The following is a 24532-nucleotide window of genomic DNA, read 5'->3' as shown; positions in this document are numbered from 1 at the left end:
TGTTTTACCCACGGCCATCCCGTCCTAGGAACATCCTATTTCGTTTAATCTCAAAAGTTAAGCAGTATTGGGTTCAAATCTGGTCTAGAGTTAGACGACGATATAGGAGGACCACCAAGAGATTTTCCCTGAGGCTGGACAGTCATGATTGGCAGGGTGTGTGGGGTAGTATGGCCAAGTATCTAGGCCAGTGGGCCCCTCCAGTGCTTTGGAACTTCACCACTGAACAAGTGCAACATCCAGAAAAACTAGTAAAACACTTAAACGAGGTGTGCGGTCATTCTGTTTATACCAGAGAGGGACAACTCGCTGCAACGTGCTGGGGCTTGGCCTACACCTACAGAGCCCTGCTCGACACTATCCAGCACCTTCAAAGGTAAAAAAATGTCTCTGGATCTGATGGCAAAGCAACAGACAATGCGGCTACTCCAAGCACCGCAGCCACACCAACCCCAGTGACAAGCACAGTAGCTACTCAAACCCCGACAGCAACAGACAATATGGCTACTCCAAGCACCGCAGCTACACCAACCCCAGTGACAAGCACAGAAGCTATTCAAACCATGACAGCAACAGTCAATGTGGCTACTCCAAGCACCGCAGCTACACCAACCCCAGTGATAAGCACAGTAGCTACTCAAACCCCGACAGCAACAGACAATGCAGCTGTTGGTGTTACTCAACTCCCAAGCACAACAGCTGCACCAACCCCAGCAATAGACATTGCAACCACTCCAATCCTAGTGGCAGACACTGCAGCCACTCCAACCACAGTGACAAACACTGCAGCTAAACCAAATGGCCAGTTTGTGACAATGTCTGTTGCCCCTGTAAGCAAAAGCAAACGAGAGGCACAAAGAGCAACCCGCGAAGCGAAGAAAGATGAAGACCCAATGCCATTACTACACGGAACAGCATCTGAACAAGAGTTACTACTACGTAGGTCAGAGGAAGAGGAAGAAGAAGAGGTGAGTTCTTGACCCCGGACCTCAACTGAGCTGTGGAATATGCGAGAAGATTTCACCCGTCTTCCAGGGGAGCACATTGTCACCTGGTTGCTCCGATGCTGGGACAATGGGGCCGATGGTCACGAACTAGAAGGTAAGAAAGCCAAGCAGCTGGTGTCACTTGCTAGGGAAGGAGGAATTGACAAAGCGATTGCAAGAGAGAAGCGAGCCCTCAGCCTTTGGAGGCGGCTCCTGGCAGCTGTGAAGGAAAGGTTTCCCTACAAAGACGATATTACAAGTCGCTCAGCCAACTGGACCACGATAGAGAAAGGCACCCAGTCCCTGAGGGAATCAGCCATTATAGAGATGATCTATCGTAGGCCGGATGCCAGGAACACATCCGTAGATCCAGAAGAAGTCGAATGTACTCGACCCATGTGGCGGAAACTTACACGGAGTGTGCCATCATCATATGCCCACACATTGGCATCAATGACCTGGAATGATGGAATATCACCAACAGTGGATTGCCTGATTCGTCAACTCCGAGAGTTCGAAGACAATCTCACCCCTTCCATCATTTCAGCTGTGGAATAACTGTCCCAGGAGTTCAAACAATTGAGAGACGACTTATCCGATCTATCCAGCTCCCCACACGTACCAACCCATGTCTCAGCTATTAACAGAAGGCGCCCTACTGCTCGAGAAAGAAAATATAGGAGGTACACGTCACGGGCCACCCTATGGTTTTTACCTGCGGGATCATGGAGAAGACATGAGAAAGTGGCATGGAAAACCTACCTCAGTTCTGGAGCAATGGGTGCGTGAACTGAAAAGGAGAACAATGGTCGAGGATGATCCTCCCAGGAAAGCTGCTGCTCCAGTCTCTGGTGAGCAGTTTCCCAGGTGGAGTGGAAGAGCTGATTTTACTCCAGCTCCTGTGATAAGGAATACTAATCTCTTTCTACAAGACATAAGAGGGCAATCTTGTGATCACTATTAGAGTGACCCTGCCTCCAGCCAGGTGGAGGAGAGGCATAATCGGGTTTACTGGACTGTGTGGATCAGATGGCCTGGCACACCAGTCCCACAGAAGTATAAGGCTCTAGTAGATACCGGTGCACAGTGTACTCTGATGCCATCAAGGTATCAAGGGGTGAAACCCATTTATATTTCAGGAGTGACAGGAGGATCCCAAGCGTTAACTATACTGGAAGCTGAAATCAGCCTGACTGGGAGGAAGTGGCAAAAGCACCCCATTGTGACTGGTCCGGGGGCTCCATGCATCCTTGGCATAGACTATCTCAGGAGAGGAATATAAATATACATATATATATATGTATATATATATACCCAAAAGGGTATAGATGGGCTTTTGGTATCGCTGCCTTGGAGACAGAGGAAATTAAGCAGCTGTCCACCTTGCCCGGTCTCTCAGAGGATCCTTCTGTTGTGGGGTTGCTGAAGGTCGAAGAACAACAAGTGCCAACTGCGACCACAACAGTGCACCAGCGGCAATATCGCACCAACCGAGACTCGTTGATTCCCATCCATAAGCTGATCCGTAGACTGGAGAGCCAAGGAGTGATCAGCAGGACCCGCTCACCCTTTAATAGCCCCATATGGCCAGTGCAAAAGTGTAATGGAGAGTGGAGACTAACAGTAGTCTAGCATGGCCTGAACGAAGTCACACCACCATTGAGTGCTGCCATACCGGACATGCTAGAACTTCAATAGGAACTGGAGTCAAAGGCAGCCAAGTGGTATGCCACAACTGATATTGCCAATGCATTTTTCTCAATCCCTTTGGCAGCAGAATGCAGGCCACAGTTTGCTTTCACTTGGCGGGGCATCCAGTACACTTGGAACCGACTGCCCCAGGGGTGGAAACACAGCCCTGCCATCTGCCATGGATTGATCCAGACTGCACTGGAACAGGGGCAAGCTCCAGAACACCTGCAATACATTGATGACATCATCGTGTGGGGTGATACAGCGGAAGAAGTTTTTGAGAAAGGGAGGAAGATAATCCAAATCCTGCTGAAGGCCGGTTTTGCCATAAAACGGAAATAAGGTCAAGGGACCTGCACAGGAGATTCAATTTTTGGGAATAAAATGGCAAGATGGACGTCGCCAGATCTCCACAGACATGATCAACAACAGCAATGTCTCCACCAACTAACAAGAAAGAAACACAAGCTTTCTTAGGTGTTGTGGGGTTCTGGAGAATGCACATCCCAAATTGCAGTCTGACTGTAAGCCCTCTCTATCACGTGACCTGGAAGAAGAATGATTTGAAATGGGGCCCTGAGCAACAACAAGCCTTTGGACAAATTAAACGAGAAATAGTTCATGCAGTAGCCCTTGGACGAGTCCCGGCCGGGCCAGATGTGAAAAATGTGCTCTATACCGCAGCTGGGGAGAATGGTCCTACCTGGAGCCTCTGCCAGAAAGCTCCAGGGGAGACTCGAGGTTGACCCCTCGGCTTTTGGAGTCGGGGATATAAAGGATCCGAGGCCAGCCACACTCCCACTGAAAAAGAGATACTGGCAGCCTATGAAGGGGTTCGAGCTGCCTCAGAAGTGACTGGAACTGAAGCGCAACTCCTCCTGGCACCCCGGTTGCCTGTGCTGGGCTGGATGTTCAAAGGCAGGGTCTCCTCTACACATCATGCAACTGATGCTACATGGAGTAAGTGGACCACACTAATTACACAACGAGCTCGAATAGGAAATCCCAGTCATCCAGGAATTCTAGAAGTCATCATGGACTGGCCAGAGGGCAAAGATTTTGGGATGTCACCAGAAGAGGAGGTGATGCGTGCTGAAGAGGCCCCACCATATAATGATCTGCCAGAGAGTGAAAAGCAATATGCCTTGTTTACTGATGGGTCCTTCCATATTGTGGGAAAGCATCGGAGATGGAAGGCAGCTGTGTGGAGTCCCCTGCGACAAGTTGCAGAAACTGCTGAAGGAGAGAGTGAATCGAGTCAGTTTGCAGAGGTGAAAGCTATCCAGCTGGCCTTGGACATTGCCGAACGAGAAAAATGGCCAGTACTTTATCTCTATACTGACTCATGGATGGTGGCAAATGCCCTGTGGGGGTGGTTGCAGCAATGGAAGCAGAGCAACTGGCAACACAGAAGTAAACCCATCTGGGCTGCTGCATTGTGGCAAGATATCGCTGCTTGGCTGCAGAACCTGGTGGTGAAGGTACGCCACATAGATGCTCATGTACCCAAGAGTCAGGCCACTGAGGAACACCGGAACAACCAGCAAGTGGATAAAGCTGCTAAGATTGAAGTGGCTCAGATGGACTTAGATTGGCAACATAAGGGTGAATTATTTTTAGCCCGGTGGGCCCATGACACCTCAGGCCATCAAGGCAGAGATGCAACATATAGATGGGCTCGTGATCGAGGGGTGGACTTAACGATAGACACTATTGCCCAGGTTATTCACGAATGTGAAACATGTGCTGCAATTAAGCAAGCCAAACGATTAAAGCCTCTCTGATATGGAGGACTATGGCTGAAGTACAAGTATGGGGAGGCCTGGCAGATTTTCTATATTACACTCCCACCGACCCACCAAGGCAAGTGTTGTGTGCTTACCATGGTGGAAGCAACCACCGGCTGGCTGGAAACATATGCTGTGCCCCACGCCACTGGCCGGAACACTATCCTGGGCCTTGAGAAACAAGTCTTGTGGCGACACGGCACCCCAGAGAGAATTGAGTAAGACAATGGGACTCATTTCTGGAACAACCTTATAGACACTTGGGCCAAAGAGCATGGCATTGAGTGGGTATATCACATCCCCTACCATGCACCAGCCTCTGAGAAAATCGAACGGTACAATGGGCTGTTAAAAACTACACTGAGAGCAATGGGTGGTGGGACTTTCAAACACTGGGATACACATTTGCCAAAAGCCACCTGGTTGGTCAACAGTAGGGGATCTGCCAACAGGGCTGGCCCAGCCCAATCAGAACTTTTATGTACTATAGAGGGGGATAAAGTTCCTGTGGTGCACATAAAGAATTTGTTGGGGAAGACAGTCTGGGTTATTCCTGCTTCAGGTAAAGGCAAACCCACTCGTGGGGTTGCTTTTGCTCAGGGACCTGGATATACGTGGTGGGTAATGCGGGAAGATGGGGAAGTTCGATGTGTACCTCAAGGGGATTTGGTTTTGGGGGAAAACAGCCAATGAACTCAATTGTACGCTGTTGCCTGCTCTATAACGCTTTGATAGCCCACCAGCTAGATATCTTCAGGCCACCAGCAACTGACCCTGACTTCCCTCTGACCATCACCTCAACAAAGAATGAATTTTGAGGAAACCAGATGAGCTCAGCAGTGACCAGACGAGTTTGGCGATGTCATCAGCAGGCAACAACGCAGCAGTACACACTGTCCCTCCTGCCCTGAATGACTATTACAAGAGATGGAGCCTGACATCATGGACTGGATGAATTCAGCAATTTTACAGGGATTGGTCCATGGACTAGGGAATGATATCTTTCTCTGTGTGTGGGTGTGGGGGTATATATATGTGTATATATGCGCCAGGGGCGATGGTGTGTTGAGAGATGTGGGATCTGAGCATGACATGAATGGTATGGAATAAGGGGTGGATACTGTCCTGGGTTCAGCTGTAGCAGTCATTTTTCTCCTTCTTAGTAGCTGGTGCGGTGCTGTGGTTTTTAACTTTCAGCCTGGGAACAACGCTGATAACACTGATGTTTTTAGTTGTTGCTAAGTAATGTTTATTCTGACCAAGGACTTTCTCAGTCTCATGCTTTGCCAAGGAGGAGGGGAAGCCAGGAGGAAGCAGAGACAGGACACCTGACCCAAACTAGCCAAAGGGGTATTCCATACCACAGCACGTCATGCCCAGTATATAAACCGGGGGGAGCTACCCGGAAGGCCAGATCACTGCTCGAGTCAGGCTGGGTATCGATCGGCGGGTGGTGAGCAATTGTATCCTCTCCCCTTGTTATTTCACTAATCATTATTATCATTGGTGGTAGCAGTAGTGGTTTTGTATTATACCTTAGTTGCGGGACTGCTCTTATCTCAACCTGTGGGAGTTACATTCTGCTGATTCTCCTCCCCATCCCTCCGGGAGCGGGGGGAGGAAGAAGGTGGGGAGTGAGCGAGCGGCTGTGTGGTTCTGAGTTACCGGCTGGGCTCAAACCACGACAGTGAGACACAAGGAAGTCCTTGACACTGTGCAAAAGCTAAAACATCAGTGTGTTATCAAGACTGTTTTGGTCACAAATCCAAAACCCAGCACCATATGAGCTACTATGATGGAACTTGACTTTATACCAGCCAAAACCAGTAAACCTGCATCGGGTATCTAGGAATCATAAGCACATTTGTAAACCCAACCCTTTCAATCTAAAAACAGACACTACAACCTTCAAAAGTTTGAGGATTTGTTCCAGCATTAAATAAATTTTATGTCCTCAAAAAGTTTTCAGGAAAACAGAATCGCCACTTTCAAGCCAGCTGTGTTTCAAATCCCATTCTTTTGAATATTTTGTTCCACTTGCTAATGAAATTACTGGTTTTAAACAATCTTTTTTGCTATAAATGCTCTGGAGAAGCTATAGGTGTCCAATGTCTGTGAAATAAAAAGGACAGGAACAGTCAGGAATGCATCGAATATTAGGCCTGCCCTGCCATAAGGCAAAACCCACCAAACCCTAGAGTCACAAGAAATGAAAAAACAACTTTGAAAAGAACGGGAAAGAGACCAAGGTGAAATTAGCCTTAGAGGGAGGAGAATGAGGTACTCAAAGTAGGACTTGCAGAGGTTAAAAAGTACAGAACCAGAAAACCTTCACAACATAAATAATCAGAACTGCCTAAATGCACAGTCAAAATTGGTATAAACTACCACAAAAAATTCAGGCATTTGAAGACTTGCAGCTCTTTCAAGCAATTGGAGAGAGGAGATGAGTTTGAAGTACTTACTGACATCAAAGTCTTTTGGGCTTTGTATGTACAGCTGGTACATACAAAGTGCAGGCCCTGCCTGTTCTCAGCACCTTGTCCCCCTGTCACATAACTAATTTCAGCCACACTGCTGTGAAACAGCTGTTAGAAATTTTTAAAGGTATTTTTCGATTGTTGAGCAGCATGCTGTATGAATGGAATGGTGGTGCGTGCAGGATTAAAACCTGGGAAACTACTTCTGACCTCTGAAATACCATGGCAATTGCTAGCTTGAACTCCTCTTTTTGTCACACAAGGAACCTCTACTGACATGAACTTTCAGAAAGTAGTCTAATAGTTCTTCAGTTCCTGAAGAATGTTTTTCTCAAGGAGACATCTGTCTTAATAGCCCTAATTGACTTAATGGGAAGTCTATTATACCATTGGTGAAAATACACTGTGTTTTGTTAAACCAAAGCAAAGCTGATCGAAACTGAGTTTCTTTTGTCAGTTTACGTTTATTCTTTATGTTTATATTTAACATACCATATAGTTACAATAGATTCAACAGCCATATAAAGCTCATATTTCCACCACAGATTCATTTAAATGTGTGCTAAGAATTACACAGTATTATTCACTATAGGCTTGAATTTAACACGTGCTGCATAAAACTTCATCTCCTTCCCTCTTGAGTCCCCTTCTCTGTTTTTGCATATTTTTCATCTAAAGGAGAACCATAACTAACATTGTATTTCCTGAGTCTGCTTTAAGAGAAAACTTTCACATTAGGAGTAAACAAGTATGAAGTATCAGGTAGTAAACACATTAAACTGGAGGGGAAGAGACTCGGTGTTGGAGGCTTCCATGGTTATGACTTGTGGTACAAAGTCCCCCTTCACGGCACCAGAGAGGCATAGCCCCATTGCTCTGTATGAATGGAATGGGGATGAACAAAATCCCAGAGTTTACATAAACAATATACTCAAGGAATTGCCTTACACTGCAGTTGAACTGGTATCACCCATTTGCTTTGAATGGGAAATAAAAGAAACCCAAACACACAAAAGAAAAAAACAAAACAAAACAAAACAAAACAAACCCAACAAAAACCCAAAAGCAGGACTTTCTCCTCTCCCACAAGCCTTGTTGTTCCCTTTAGCACTGACTGTCTTTTAACTGCATGGCCCAGTCTCCAGTCCTGAATCCAAGTCCTTCAAAATGGTCTTTGCAGACATTTACAAGACAGAAATAGACATTATGTAACTTGACAGCCATTTTTGTAATATTGCCCTGTCAGAATGTAGACAGTTTGAGATTAAACTAACTGGAGCTTGACTTGTCAAACTAGTTAGTGCAAAGCTGTGTCAATTCACTGACATGTATCTCTGCTATGGATCAGCACAAAGCTGTGTAAAGGGTATGAGGCTTTCAGATAAATTCACTCTCATGGAAGAGGGGGAACACACATCAGTCTCATTTCCACCTACGAAGTTAATTGTGTGAGTTTTGGGGCTTGCCTTCTCAACATGTCTACGTTCTATTTCTTTCTGTATATGTAATTTAGCATCTCTTAAGATGCAACAGAATAGGTCAGCTTCTTCAGCTGGTATGAAATGTGTACTAGGCCAGAAGTGACTAGACCCTGGCCCTGCTGTCTGCATATGAAAACTTCTGATACTTATCTAGCTGACAAAAGCACATGGGAAACAGTCACTTCAAGTGAGGAAAAATAAAGTTGCATATCACATACATCTTTTAATGGAAAAGTGTATTAACCACCAGGACAACTAGTTGGAACGTTGTGGAATGAACAATAAGTATGTGGAAAAAAACTATGTGGAATGAACAATGAGTATATCCCATTGCCTGACCTTTTAAAAAATAAGATCATGTATTTTTCTGTAACATATGCTCTAGTTCCGGTAAGTGTCATTAGACTTGACATAGGAATCACTTGGTGAAATCTTGAGTTTTATTTTACATGGGAAGCCAGACATGCTGATCAAGGTAATGGCTTTTTCTGGCCCTAAAACCTACGAGTGCCAGTTCATATCAAGCTCCTAACACGAATTTGAAGGCGGCAGTCCTATACTGGTGCTGTTCCCCATTAGCTGTAACAATCTCTGCAGTATGTTTATCATTCAGTAGATAACAAACTCAGCTGCTCAGGTCATTGCACAGGGAGTTTAGTCAAGTAACATTTTTTAAGAAAGCTGGATCAGAAAAATTATGTGCTATTCTAAAACCAGATGTGGAAACATTAAAAAGAGGATAGAACCTGACAGAAGGGGCAAGAACTGTTAAGTAGAAGACATGTTGCAAAGAAAGCAGTATTGTCTTGTTCCCCTTGAAATGGTTGTCCAAGGTGTCAGAAGAGCACTTAGATAAAGATGGGGGAAGCCCCTGCAAAAATCCTCCAGTGCACCACACTACAAAGTGCAGAGGAGGTTGGGAACCCCATTTCAGGACGTGTGAGCAATCCATGGTAAAATGTTTAGCATGGCAAAGAAGACACTGAACCTGCCCAAATCCCAGGCTGGCATTTTAAAGAAAGCAGAGTGCAGAAGTGTGATATTTGAATAAACTTTAATTTCTCCAGATTCTGCAAGACAGTACAGCAAAAATACATGAGCTCCTGCAATAAAATAACATGCAACTGCAGTACAGTTTTTAACCTATATTTGCTGAATAGAAAACACTACAAACAAAAATAGCATTCAGAGATGCATTGCTGTTGGAGGTACTTAATTTTTGTGACACCTGATGGTACCTTTAACACTACTTATGTCCATGAAGTGTACATAACAGGAACCTGTTGTAAAGTAGATTCATGGTAGCCTGACTTCAATCAGCTTTGAATGACAAATTGCAGCATCATTAAATGCAAATAACTCTCATAACTTGTACTTTTAGGAAGTAACATAAAAGCTACAAGGCTCTATGTAGTGCAAAGCAATTATACTGCAGCCTCTTTTTGTTTAAAGTCATTGCTGCACCTTACATTCTCAAAACTACCTTGGCCCTTCTTTGCTCCTAGCAAGAAAGATGTCCATCTCACCCTTTTATTCTTAATAACTTCATTGGAAGTACTGTTCTGCTACCACTTTGTTTAGACTCGAGCCACATAATTATCTTTTTTTCTCATAGCCACTGAGCCTTTATTATGCCAGTAAAAGAGGTGAGTAGCCTTTAGGATAGCTTAAGCAACCCCCTCTGTAAGCACTCTGACACAAACACATGTAATATTTAAACATGATTTCATTCCTCCTCTTTTTCAGTTCTGCATATAAAACTCTGTCCTGTGCTTACACTGCACTCACTTCCCAAAAATAAAGGACATACAAGAGTTGCTTCTTGTCCAAGCAGCTGGAAGCTCTTGGTCTTGTGACTGTGCACATCTTTGAATGATTCAGAGTAAATATCTTCCCACAGTAATTCCACGTATAATGACATAATGATAGAATTCATCAGTTGAATGAGGATATTTTGTCTTATCGCTTGCAAAGGTCATGAATGAGGATTTTAATGACACTAATATTGGGGCTTTCCAGCATCAAAAGGTGCCTCTAACTGACAAAGTATTTATGAAGTATCTAGCATCACTTACTGGAAATGTTTTAATTTATAGGCTGATATAAAATCTAGCTGCCTAATGAGGTTATAACAGCAGCTATTCAGTCAGACCTTCTCAGCAGGTTCAGCTGTCTGTTTTGCAGTCTCTTATTTACTCTCTTCTCCTGCTGGAAAATCAGAGCCAAATTCTGACCCTATCTTCATACACTCATTCTTGAGTCTGAGTGGTGCCAAAGTTAACTAGGAAAACAGCTAATATGCAGGTAATGTACCAATAAGAGACTAACTCCTGATCCAACATATTCAAACATTGTCACATCCCAAACCACCGGGAAGACAGGCACTTACTTGGGACACCAATTTCAGTTTTGTTAAACCACAGGTAAAAGTGCAGAAGGTTTCACAGCACATCTACAACCAGCCATTGATAATGGCTGATTGCAAATTTAAGACTGTGGAGGGTTCACTGTGATGAAAGGCCAAACTCCAGCCCCGCCAGTCACTCCTCAGCAGAACAGGGGGAAAACAGGATGAGAAAGCTTGTGGGTTGTCGTGGTTTGAGCCCAGCCGGTAACTCAGAACTACACAGCCGCTCGCTCACTCCCCACCTTCCTCCCCCTGCTCCCGGAGGGATGGGGAGGAGAATCGGAAGAATTTAACTCCCACGGGTTGAGATAAGAGCAGTCCCGCAACTAAGGTATAATACAAAACCACTACTGCTACCACCAATGAGAATAATGATTAGTGAAATAACAAGGGGAGAGGATACAATTGCTCACCACCCGCCGACCGATACCCAGCCCAACCCGAGCAGTGATCTGGCCTTCCGGGTAACTCCCCCCCGTGTATATACTGGGCATGACGTGCTGTGGTATGGAATACCCCTTTGGCTAGTTTGGGTCAGGTGTCCTGTCTCTGCTTCCTCCCGGCTTCCCCTCCTCCCTGGCAAAGCATGAGACTGAGAAAGTCCTTGGTTGGAATTAACATTACTTAGCAACAACTAAAAACATCAGTGTTATCAGTGTTGTTCTCAGGCTGAAAGTTAAAAAAACACAGCACTGCACCAGCTACTAAGAAGGAGAAAAATGACTGCTATAGGTGAACCCAGGACATGGGTCCAGATAAACATAGGGAGGTATTCCAAAAAAAAAAAAAAAAAAAAGTGCAAAATCTTGTTAATTTTTTGTTTGCTTGTTAGTTGTTTTTATATCCAAACACAAAGCAACCATCTCTTTGCTCTTAACTTTACTGCATTTTTTTGTGTTGTCTTTCCAACCTATTGTCCCCATCAAGAAACCTTGATCATTCGTTTGTTTGGATTATTTCTGAAACTGGAGGAAGTTTTTATTAGCAAATACAAGTTCACTTTTATCTTCCCTTAACCTGTTTTCCCCCTTTCCTTGCTCAACTACACCACACTCCATGCTCAACTACATTACACTCCATCTGACTCCCTCTGGGGTTGTCAAAATTATTTCACTTCGTTGCTGTTCCCTAGAGGAACACCATCTCCTACAGCAGCAAAGTAGGAAATGCTGCTTTTCAAAACATAGGTAATGAACCTGGCCTGCAAAGAGAAGTGCCTGTCCCTCCTCTGATTTCTAGAGGTTTGTCAGGGTGGAAGAAGTTGATCACCCGGGCACCTGTATTCAGAAATGATTTAGTAAGCATAGTGATGCATCAGGGAGATAGGAAATTAAAACTAAAGCTGACTGGCTATTCAATTATTAATGCTATTCATAAAGAATTTAACCTCTGTATGGTTTAGTGAATAGTTTGCAAACTTGCCCATTCATCCCCTATGAAACGTGTTTGTTATCTGAAGGATATGGAAAATGTTTCTCAGATGGAATGTTTATCAACTCTTTTTTCCTTCATCATTTGCTTTTGGTGTAGCAGTGGTGATCTCAAGCCTGGAAAATTTTAAATGTAATGATATCAATGGGGGTAGAGGGTATGCACACAAAAATTTATCAAGATTTTTATTTGCAAATTATCAGTTGTGATGAAAAATACCAGCCGACAGAATTCTCTGTTTGCGAACAGCAAATCTAGCCACGCATCTCCCCTGTTGGCTCACTAACCAGCTGGTTTAGGAAGTTATTTTCCACACCCTTCAAGAACCTCCTGGATTGTTTCTTCTCTGCTGTGTTGTACATCCAGCAGACATTTGGTAGGCTGAAGTCCCCTATGAGAACAAGGGTGAGCAAGCGTGAAACTTCTCCCAGTTGTTTGAAGAACACTTCATCCATAGCTTCATCCTGGCTAGGTGGTTTATAACAGACTCCTACCAGGGTATCTCCTTGGCTGCCTTCCTCTTGATCATCACCTAAAAACATTCAGCCTTCTCAGTCACAACATTGAGTTCAAGGCAGTAGATGCACTCCCTGACATCAAATGCAATCCCACCACCTCTTTTTCATTGCCTATCCCTTCTGAAGAGCCTGTAGCCATCCATTGCAGCACTGCAATCACGGGAGTCATTCCACCATGCTTCTGTGATGGCAATTGTGTCATAATTTCCCTGCTGCACAATGGTTCCAGCTCCTCCTGTTTGTTGCCCATGCAATCCTCCTCAGATGTCCTTATACTCCTTGGCCTTTCCACCTCTTGTAGCTCTGCCACCATGCAAAGCAGATCATCAACGTGCTGACATCTTACACAGCCACCATCTAACATCACCGACAGACTGTGGCACTCACTACAGCCAGACAGCTGAACAGCTATGTGTTTATGAGAGACTTCTGTCTGGGTCACCATGTCCTTTCTGGCCAGCAGAGAGGATTTAGTTTTCTTTGCTTTCTGCTGAGAGGATGCCATTCTAGAGCACTGCCTCAGTGACTGCTGGCTGAGCTCACCTCTGCAGCCTGCTGGGCTACTGGACCCTTCCCGTTGATCCTGCCCACTCACCAGCCTGCATAAACTGCTGCTCCATGGCCTGTCCACCATGCTCCCCAGGAGACGATTTATCCACTCAGGGTGGTGCTGTCCCTCCTGGTGCCGGTTGCTAAGAGTCAGCTGCTGTGTCAGCAGTGCTGCTGGCTCCTAGACAAGGCCTGCCGAAGGCTTGGACACTGTGATTTCCCCACACTCTGGTGCTGAAGGCATCCTCTCTGGAGCTACTCACTTCAGCAAAATCTCACCTTGGCAAAACTTGATGAACTGATGCATGAAACTTCTGTACCTGTCTGCTTCTTTCATAAAAGTGATTATTTTTTAATTTTATTTTCACTTTTTTTTTTTACAGAAACCTTTTACAGAGCACAAGAATTTAACAATGCTTTCCTTGCATTCCATGAACAGGGGAATTTGCCACCTAGCAGGAAATACTTTTTTATGAACTGCAGAAAAGATTTTATTTCACTGTTCTTTGTGATGACTTTCTGAAATTAAGTCCAAGCTGCAAACCAGTAAATTACTATGTCTCAACAGGCATTCCATCTTCCAAGAACCCCTCTTCTTTCCAAGAGGAGGCTGAATTTCCATAAGTCAGAATGTCATGAGCAAAATGTTGTTTTGTAGTGTCACTTCCTAACCCAGTTGCCCATAAGTAATCAAAAATAGCATTGAACCAGTAAAGAATAGCCCTGTGATGCATCAATTTTTGACATATGTAATTTTATCTTCTATTAATGACAACAGTAATTAATGTAATGTATTTCTTGTTAGGAAAGCAGCAATTGCTGCAATTTTTTTTTTTTTTTTATGGAGCAAAGATCTTATCCTACAGAACAGAAATGTATGCAACTTGGGGGACAAAAAACAGAATTAGCTGAATGTAAAATTGGGAGAAAATATGCATTCAGACTTTATATAGCAATGAAACAATCTATCAAGTGAAATTCTGTAGAACTTTCTCATTCAGTATTTGCATTAGTGACTCAAACTATGAACTTGTATTAAATTAACAGTAGGAACTAAGCTAGAAAGTCTCAGTAACATCGGAAAATATGATTAAAAATTCAAAAAGCTTCTGATTATTTTTGGCAAAACAGTACTGAATACAAAAGAAACAGTTTGATAAGAACAAGAGTAAAGTTCTTTGTGTGGGTAGAGATAATCAACTGCATACATTTATTCAGGGAATTATTGACTTGTTAATAGATCTATAAAAAGGGATCAAGCAAAAGACTTAATGTTGGAGAATGCATCAGCAACGCCCTGCTGCTCCAAAACAAGGAAGTGACATAGTGGGTGGCACAAACAAGAATGTCATTCCCAAGGAAGAGGAAACTATGCCTTGAAGTTGAGAAAGAAGAGAAAGAAACAAAAATATCTTCTAGAAGTGATAACTGCACTGCATAGTTGATCCTGCTTGGAGGCAACAGATGAGACTGACAAATTTTTTTAAGGATCCTAGCTTTATCTTTTCCATTTTGTTCATAGTTTGGCTTGTAGCAAAAAGAAAGGTAGATTGTTTTATGGGGTTAGTTTTCGTTTCTTTTTTTTCTCTTTAACTTCTTGGATAATTAGCTTATATTCTGGAACATGAGAGGCACCTTGTCTCATGGCTTTGCCTTCCTTATTAATGATGTTTAGCTAATCATTAGCTAAAAAAGGAGAAGCTGACAATGTACTCTGAGACCCGTTGATACAGAAGTCCCCTATATGGCTGGGAAGATAAGCACAGGTTGGTTGTAGCCTGTAAATCAGCCCCTTGCTACAGTGTTCCGAATCAATAGCTACTTTTCTATTCCTTCTGTATAAGAAGGAATAGCAAAGTTAGGAGCTTTGGAATTCTCTAGGAATCTAGGAAGCTAGGAGTCTGTTTTATGACCCAGTTACTACAACTCCTAGGTCAGTTTATCTCAGTGCAGACTGGGCCCTCACTCCCTCAGTCCCTATTGGCACTGTGATGGTTAGATGCATGCTCTGAAATGCCATAAAGATTTTTTTTTTAACTATTTAACATATTGTTTCCTCCAGCCCAGAATGTATCATGACAAGTCTTTGGTGAATATTCCCATTAAAAATAGTTCTGTACATTTATCTCTTTAGTTTATTTTCCCTCTTTTACTTACCTTTCCACATTTTCCTTGTCTTCCTGTATTTTAAAGTACAAACCGAATAACCTAACAGTAACGAAGGAATTCTAATTATGATACTGTATTTCCAGATCAAGATAAAGGTTATGAGGAAAACTGAATGGCGAAAGAAGTACTCAGCCAACTAATTTACTAAGAAAGCAAAATAAGAAGATCTTTTATAGCAAATGATAACAATAAAGATCCTCCTGGATTATATTCTCTATAAAGCCGATTTCCACAAATGCTGTTTCTGTAAGTGCAGTTATAATATTATACCTAAAAGTCAACACCTCCTGCTGCATATATCGCAGCTCATTTAATGACATACAGTGAAACTCTAATCATTAGAGTTATCAGAACAGTGCAAAATAATGGAGCGAAAAGTGGCTTCACACAATCTGTCTTTGGGCACCCAAATCTGGAAGCTAGATAAATGGGTAGCTAAATCATTAACTCATGTAGTGATGGAAAACAGGGTTCCTCCCTGTTAATCAAAGGAAACTTATAGTCCTGGAGACCTACAGTCTTGCTGCTTTTACACCTGAGGCAGCATCAAGGTAACCAAAAGAGGCAGAAAAGTGGAAATTACTGTCAGACTACTAGTCACAATTATTCCCCAGTATTTTGTACCCTTGCTTAAGCTGGAAAATGTTTACTTTACCAGTACTTCTGTTGAGTTCTTTCTTTTGCAGGGTGTGAGCGAGTTGCTGTCCATCCCCATTTAGGAAATGCAAAGTGTAGATGGTCTCTCTGGTGGGACTCCCAGCTGCTTGAACAACCTGAGCTTTATATTGTGCTTGTATTCAGCAGCAAAAATACAGAATCTGTAACTTCAAAGACTCATAAAGGAAAATTAGGGATGGGGAAAAAGAATTTGTTGTAATTAATAGAGTCTAATTCTTATCACCTCATGCCTAGTATTCACAGGACTTTTGTTTTAATCCTATCAGGCTGTATTCTGCCTAAGCCATATGTGTGTTTGTCACACAGCCCTGTCAGAACAATTTGTCATTATTAACAGGGTAAAAGGTTGCCATGCCTCATATATCATGACGTATGAAAATTAGCTAAGTAATTGCAGCATTAAATGTATGCTTTATGCAGTTGTAAGAGTTTTTCAATTCCTTTTAATCCAAATTAATTTCTAAAACTTGTAAAATGAGAATCACACTTCAGCTAAGTCTTAACACAGTGCTGTTACTAAGCAAACAGAACCTTTTCCCTTTTTTTTGTTTTATACAATAGGGAAGCCCACATAGAAATTAATTTGTTTTTACAAGACCAGAACACTGACTTAATAATGCTCAGACTCAGCCAACCTTATTCAGTAAAACTGCTGCGTGTTTGGGTAGCGCATCCTACTTCGTAGGATCTGAAACAGTAATAATGAATCTTCCCAACAGCGATTTAAAAGTACTTTGATTTAAAGCACTGTAAAGACATGCATCAGAAACCAGTAAAGCTTTCAAATCACATAAGTAAAATTTATCCAACTTTCAGCAACATATCATAGTCCTAGGAAGTTACCACAGGCTCTGTCACATAAAAGACTCATGCAAAAAAAACATGGAGAGCTCTTAGGTGCCATGAGCCCTCGCTTCTGGCCATCTAGCCATCTTATAAGGTTCTTTTCTCAAGCCTATTCTAAAATCATCATTAATCAGAAACACAGCAAAAACCCTGCCCTGCAAAAGCTCGTGCAGCTCCTCAGAGGAAGCTGGATAACAAGAGGCATACCAGATGTCAGCATCTCTTAGTAAAGCTGCCTTAAGGCTATTAATAAGAGCAATTCTTGCACAACAGGAAGCACATAAACTTCTAGTACCTTCTTTACTCTGTGAAACAGGCTCCTGGTGAGGAAAAGCAAGAGCAATTACACCTTCAAGCAGCCTCTGTTATCTCCGATGTGATGAAAGCTGCCTTTTTTTTTCCAAAAAAAGTTTAAGTAGGCAAGAACTACAGACAAAAAAGTTAAAATATCCCTTTAGAATGCCTAAAAGAGAAACTGTATTCTTCTCTTCCACCATACAAGGGTGACAAATATCATGTCATTCCTTTAACTCATTTACAGTATACAAGTGGAGGAACATGTTCAGCTATGTGGTTCTATTAAATTTAAAAATAAAATGTTCTTCATTTTCATGGCTTTTCTATCCTGCTCAGTTCAAGCTAATAGAAACTACACTATCACTGCTCTTTGACCTTCTAATTGCTTTATTAAACCTGGAATAATAATGAGCTCATGAATGATAGTCTATCAAAGATAAAACACTTTTTCTGCAAAGTTTCAATGAGACAACATAAGGCTTCTCCGGAACAAAAATAACAGATTCTGAACGAGAGGAAAAAATCTATAGTTAGTATTACTGAAGCTCAAGCTGCACCAGGGGAGGTTTAGACTGGATATTAGGAAACATTTCTTTGTGGAGAGGGTGATCAGATATTGGAACAGGCTGCCCAGGGAAGTGGCAGATCACTGTCTCTGGAAGCGTTCAAAAACCATGTAGATGAGGTCCTCAGTGATACGGTTTAGTGGTGGCCTTGCCAGTGCTGGGGTAATGGTTGGACTTGATGATCTTAAGGGCCTTTTCCCACCTAGCTGATTCTATGATTCTATGATTCTTCAGCCAGCTATGGATTCTCAAGGGAGAAGATACACAGTTACAAAAAAAAAAACCAAACTTTGCTGCAGTTGACTGCTGTGATCTACTTCATCTCCCTCTACACAGATCTCCTGTCATCTTGATTCAAAACTCACCAGTTGTTTTACAGTGATGATTAGAATCAAGCTTATCAAAGCCAGTATCAGGTTTTTACTAGAGCTAGATGGCTAACAGACAAAATCCAGGAAAGAAGCTGTAAAAGGAAAAGGTTTTTCTTCAGGTTCATACTGTTAAAGATTGCAGACACAGGCAGTTAATATTATAATGATATCTGAGCAGTGTTAATCTGCTCACAGTAATGTATTGATTGTATGCTGGCCAGCAACAGGCCCTGACAGAAAGAAGTTAATACCCAGGCCTTAAATTCAGTCTTTAAGCAACAGCTTCACAGTTAAGTTTCACAGTTGCTTAGGTGGAATTTCTGCTATATAGAGCATCCTGAATCTAGTTTCTTCCTAACGTTTCAGGGAAACCAAATTTCATACTTACTTACTTAGTAAATACTCGGTGGGCAGGCATAGGTCCCCTTCAACCAACACTCTGAATTCGGGCCTTGCCAAGCCCGGGAGAGCAGGAGGGGGGATATCCCACACATATTGAGAAATGGTGGCAATGGCCACACAGTAATCACTGGAGCTGGGCAAAGCCCCAGTTCATTCAACTTGTTTGCACTGAAAGTCCACTGGTAATTTTCATCAAAACCGTATCCCATATCCCAGTGTCTAGTTTGTTTCATAAACTTTCTCAAACCTGAAGGCAATGTCTTCTGCAAAACCTATCCTTTATATATGGCAGAGATTTTTAACTGATATTACTTTTAAAAAAATATATGTTGTTAAGAACAATAGTTGATGCTGTAAGTAACATCATCACATTCATTCGGTCATTTGTATGCTAGCCGAACTACCACTTTTCCAGGCAGAAAATTCCCTTTTTCCTGGCCAGTTCTTTTTCAGAACTTTTCTAGTCTTGTTGAATGAAGAAAGACATGAAAAAATCTGCAACTTCTGTTCGGAATTCTTCTTTCACTGAGAGGGTAACTTTTATTTCTATTGATATATCAGCAACCAAACTGGGAAGTGTTTGAGATATTAACCTAGAACTGAACAAGTAACCCAGGGAAATCAGGAGATTATTTAGATAGATGATGCATGAGCAGTGCATGCTCTTTAATTTCTAGATTTCTCATTTTCTTTCTGCTTTCTAGCTGCACAAGAAGACACAATTACTGCTGCATGTAAAGCACTGGTGCCACTGACCTTCAATCTGCCATTATGCAAATCTAGTACTCATTATTGTAATTATCTGCAGGTTATAAACAAGCATACATTAAGTTACGTGTGGAATCATTTCCAGTGTCTAGCATTTTTCTCTCAAAGAAAAATCAGTCTCTTACAATCTCTTATATAATAAACTAAAATTTAACTGCTCAGTTGTAGAATACTATTTCTAGCAGAAAAAGTTACTTTCTCAAATGTTTACGAGCTGCTTTTGAAATAGCAGTTTTTCTTTGCTATCCAAATTTTAATCTGGGAAAAACTGTATAAAGTATTTCAACAGGACTGTGCCTCTGTAGTGTTCCCTAAGAGCACAAAATAAACTTAATAGTAATTACACAAGTTCTTTATAAGAAAAGTCAAAATTATTTCAGACAAAATAATCTGTATTGTAATCTAGCTATTAGAACTGTTAATCTTACTACATGAAAGAAGCAGAAAAAAATCCCATCAGGTTTGCAAATTTATGTCAATCTTGAAAAAAAAAATATGACTTTGAAATGCTACAGCTATTTTTACTCTAAAGTTATTTTAGAGTTTCATCCAACTTGTGTAAGCTTGATTTAGGAGTGCAATGCTAGGTCAAAGAAGACTCACAGTATCCAAGCAACAAATGATTAATTAAACTATACTTTTCAAGTTGTCATATGTAAGAAGATGTACCCAGCAAAAGTAAAGATAAGAGGGTTAAAACACAACAGCTCAACCCAAAATACAGAACCATAGAATCACAGAAACAACTAGATATTCAAATAACGTTCCATTCAAACACAGTATTTGTCTGGGAAAACCCTGAAAGCTTAAAATGCAGCCTGTCAACAAAGCATCATACTGTCCCCACCATTTATGTGTGAGGGAGATTATTTACATGCACTTCACATAATGTGATCCTTCTTCTTCACCTCATTCTAGTATATGGGTTGCCATAGAGGTGAAAAAGGGAAAGCAAATGTCAGTTTTAAATGACTTTGGTCTCACTGGAAGAAAGCTCCACTACAATCCTGGAGAAAATGCTGAAATTAATGTATTTTTGTGACTCAAGACACCATAATCTTACAGCTTTAGAATCATGAAAGCAATACCTGAATGCTATTTATTTAGTGCCACTGACTTTATTCACTATTTTCTTCTTTTTGTTTTTCCAGGTATTTTCGAAATGTTTTGACAGCTCAGAACACCAACATTCCCACATTATTCAGAGCAGGTAAAGGGATCGTCAGGAGAGCTTAAAGGTGCAGCCCAGCCCAATCTGAAAGAAGAAATATCAAGAGTGAAAATGCAAAAGAGTTTTCATTATTATTCAAATTCTGATGTCACTTGTTGAAATTATCATTGTGATGTTATCTTCTTATCTGCACCACGCATTTTATGGCAGTGTACATGTTTTCTGAATACACCAATATGTTACTATGTGGGTGAACATATTCTTCCCACTCATCCAATAAGTATTTTTAAAAAAGCAATATATGATTTAAATTATGTTCATTGAATATTTTTGCATTTTAGCTTTTGCCTTACTTTAATTCTGTAAGACAGTATTCCTCTTCATCCCAGAAATACCCTTCTTACAGGAACTTTCTTATTTCTTGATAAGATTTTGTTCCTATTTGAAAAGAAAACATTTTTTTCAATTCCAATGACCTGAAAATTCCACAGCTCATTTCAAATGAAAATACCAGCACAGAGCACTCTAGCATGTCTATGGACAAATAACAGGGTAAAATTTACTTATCTTTTAGTTCTGTATCATTTGTGGTTTAGCCATGTACACTACTCTTTGAGTTAAATGTTACAGAGAGAAGAAGAGGATTCACCAACATGGACTCTCCTTACCCCATCTTCCACCTTTTTTGTTAGACAACAGGTCTGTTGCAGGCACATCCACAAAGCTGAAACAACCCAGGTTTTGTGCAGCCATTCAGTTGAGTGTTACCATCTCCACACACATTCTTAAATATTCATTCAGCCAGTTTACGGAAGCTGATGACACTTAAAAAAATTTTGGTCACTGTTGTTTTCTTGGCAAATAATTTACAAATCTATAGGAACAAGAGTGCTTGCTTGAACTGGCATATCAAAATTTTAAGAAGCTGAATGCCTTGAGCTCAGAGACAGCATCTGTTTGCAATAAAAAGAAGGTGCGAGGCAAAATCAGTTCATGTCTATCGCATCATGCAAAACCTAAGAATTAAGCCCAAGGACCCGACCCCTGAAGTAATTCAGAAAGAAAGGCTTATCAGTTGGAGAACCAAAAAACTTTTTCCTGTGTGACCAACCAAGTGCTCAGTTAATACCTGCATTAGGTATTACTTCGTGTTCTTCCAGCACTTGCCCAGCTACGGTAACATCTAAGGGTATCTATCTGCGCTAATGTCTAGGAAGAAATCCTTTCACATACATACTTGCACAGATGAAATCTTAAAAAAACCCCTGTGGCTTGCAGGAGAACAAGCAAGGGAACTGCTATGCTTTTATCACTTAACTTGAAGGCTCCAGAAAGAACCCTTTCCTACTTGGACACCAGTTGTGTCAGTGACAGGAAACTGATGTTCTCATCTAAATGAAACAGTACATAATACTTTGACAGTTTTGTAGTGCAGTATGATTTACTGTGTTTTGAGCTCCTTATTTTTTTCCCCTCTTCAGTAAGTAAAATCAGCCCTGGTTTTTATCATGCTATACCATATAGAGTCCACAACCCTGGCTGAACAAAATGTCAATTAAAATTATTGTTTTATTCAAGAAGAATCAGCTCTATCATGGATAAAATGACCTTCTGAGAGTGACTGTTACTTACACTGTTTATTAGAATGCATTTAAACTGTAAACAGCATTCCAGTAAAAGCTAGTATTTTCTCTCTGTGTCATGGTGCCAACTCCCAAATATATTGGCAAATAACTGTAATAGAAATTAGATTCTTTCATTCAGCAAAATTGTATCCTATTTTTAACAGGTAAGAGTACTAGGATTGTAAAAGTGCTGTTTATGTAAATAAGTGTGTAGGTACTGGCAATCTTTGGATATTGCAGGTATTCTCTCATTTGAAACTTATATGATATCACAAAATTGTATCTGTTTAGGCAAAATGTAGTTACAAATCTCAAACTTGTAACCATCTCCACACTACTACAAAAATCTCTTGAATTGTTATTTTAGCTTACTTTTCAAGTGTACCAACAAATAATAGCTATTCGCTTCAGACAGCACATATTTAGGAGGCAGAGGAGAATTTCACACATACCTCTACCAATCTTCCACATAAATTCTGAGCAGTCATCTTTTGCCAAGAGCCCTCCTAGTTGACAAATAACACTTCAACAACTCCTGCCAACGTGTCCTTGGCTTCTGCTCCCAAACAAGGAATCAAAGTATTACATCTCCCCTCTTCCTTGAAAGAAGGTGTTTGGTTTCTTTCTCCTATTCTTGTTTTCTCTGTCCTGAAAATCTCTGGGCAAAGATCTTTTCAGTAACTTCCTGATGTTTTGGTATGACCTTGATCAGTTTCTTTAAGGAAACTGCCACTTGTAACCAGACATAAATGCTACATAGCATTTATCCAAGTATTTATCCATTTACAAGCATTTACCCAAGTGATTTTCCCTGTGACCAGAGGGGCATCAAATTTTGTCGTGAATCGCTTTTAAAATTCAGTCCTATATGCAAGTTAAAGAAAATTACAACTTCACATTCAAAATGGATGTTGTATTCTGACACACATACACAGAGTTGCCTTCATGAGACAGAATTCATGACTGTACACAGACACGTTTCCCACTCACTACACCAGTAAAAGTCAGTTTCAAAGTAAATTTAGGTAGAGCCTAAAAACAGCTTGCTGAAAGTTTTCACAATAGAACTGTAATTTTAAGGATTGAGATTTGCGTATATTAGGCAAAATCTCTCCAAAATGTAAAAGATGTAAAGGACTAATGTAAAATGTATTAATGTGTTAAAACGTAAAAGATTAAAATACTCCAGTCAGGAGGCTGACTAAAGCTATTGTTAAAGATAAGGGAGTATAAGGACAACAGGTTTCTTCTATTCCCTACCTCACTAAAAGATATGCTTCCTTCGTTTGCTTTTGGAAACCTAAAAAATGTCAGACATTATTTACCACAGACATTCAAAATTACTTGTAGTCTCTTTTTACCCTTAAATTAGTATTTCTAAAAAAAAAGAAAAAAAAATGGACTTATACAGTGTTTACAGCTGAACCCAGGACACCTAAGGAAAGACAATTTATACAGTGAAAAAGAGTGGTTTTTCAGTTTTGAAGCTAAAGGCAATCAGAAAAGGCTTAAGGCATTAAGAAAAACAAAAAAACATTCACTTGAAAATGCAATAATTGTTAACAATGCTACAGGAAAATTACTGAACCTGGATTGCTAAAATCACATAAGATCAGGTTAAAGTAACAGTTTTTAAAGAACAACATACGTGTTTCATCCTGTCATAGAGAAAGCAGACAGCTAAGATAAATATGAGATAATGCGTTGGTAGGTAGCAATCACTGTTTTCTAGGATTCAAAAAAAATAGGATTATCATGGCATTAGCTATGGAAATATGGTGTATTAGTATATTGCCAAAACACAAGATATCCAAATACTGAAACTGGAAATACAACTATATTTCCAGTTTTCTTTTTAAAAAGGTTTTCAGGCATGTGACTTTCATTAGAAATAGAGAGAACCTGGAGTAAAGGAGGCAGAATGTAACACCCCCGGGGATTTTAGAAAGAAAATACCTCTTATTTTACACCAGCGTTGACACTACATTCCTATGAGACAAGAAATACTCTATTAGAAGAAAATATAGTGGTTTCAAATGAAAAGGGCACATAAAGGAGATTTTAGGAGCTAAAACTGTTTGTTAACAAAGCGGTGTCAGAAAAGCCTGTTCCTCTCACCATTCTGCAGACCTCTGTGAGGAGATAGTTATGACAACAAAGTCTTATCTCCTTTTCAAGAAGACAGACTGCATGCAAATGTATTTCTTTGTCCTGGGAAAAATTCTAGTGTGGAAATGCACTAGGCTGAGAAACTACATGCATACAACTACGCAGATTCAAATCAGCCGACTTTCTCCAACCTCCCTTG

The 24532-nt window shown here is 41.0% G+C and overlaps 1 long non-coding RNA gene across 1 annotated transcript; it reads left to right on the top strand.

Moving 5' to 3' along the window:
* Nucleotides 1-15544: 15544 nt before the first annotated feature.
* Nucleotides 15545-21972, top strand: LOC115600962. Its single transcript, XR_003989200.1, has 2 exons — nt 15545-15746; nt 20580-21972. It is a non-coding gene; the product is annotated as an uncharacterized LOC115600962 (long non-coding RNA).
* Nucleotides 21973-24532: the final 2560 nt, after the last annotated feature.

Source organism: Strigops habroptila, chromosome Z, assembly GCF_004027225.2.
Source record: "Strigops habroptila isolate Jane chromosome Z, bStrHab1.2.pri, whole genome shotgun sequence".
Taxonomy (NCBI): Eukaryota; Metazoa; Chordata; class Aves; order Psittaciformes; family Psittacidae; genus Strigops; species Strigops habroptila.
Note: the sequence above shows the minus strand (reverse complement) of the source record. Positions and strands in the feature narration are given on the sequence as shown.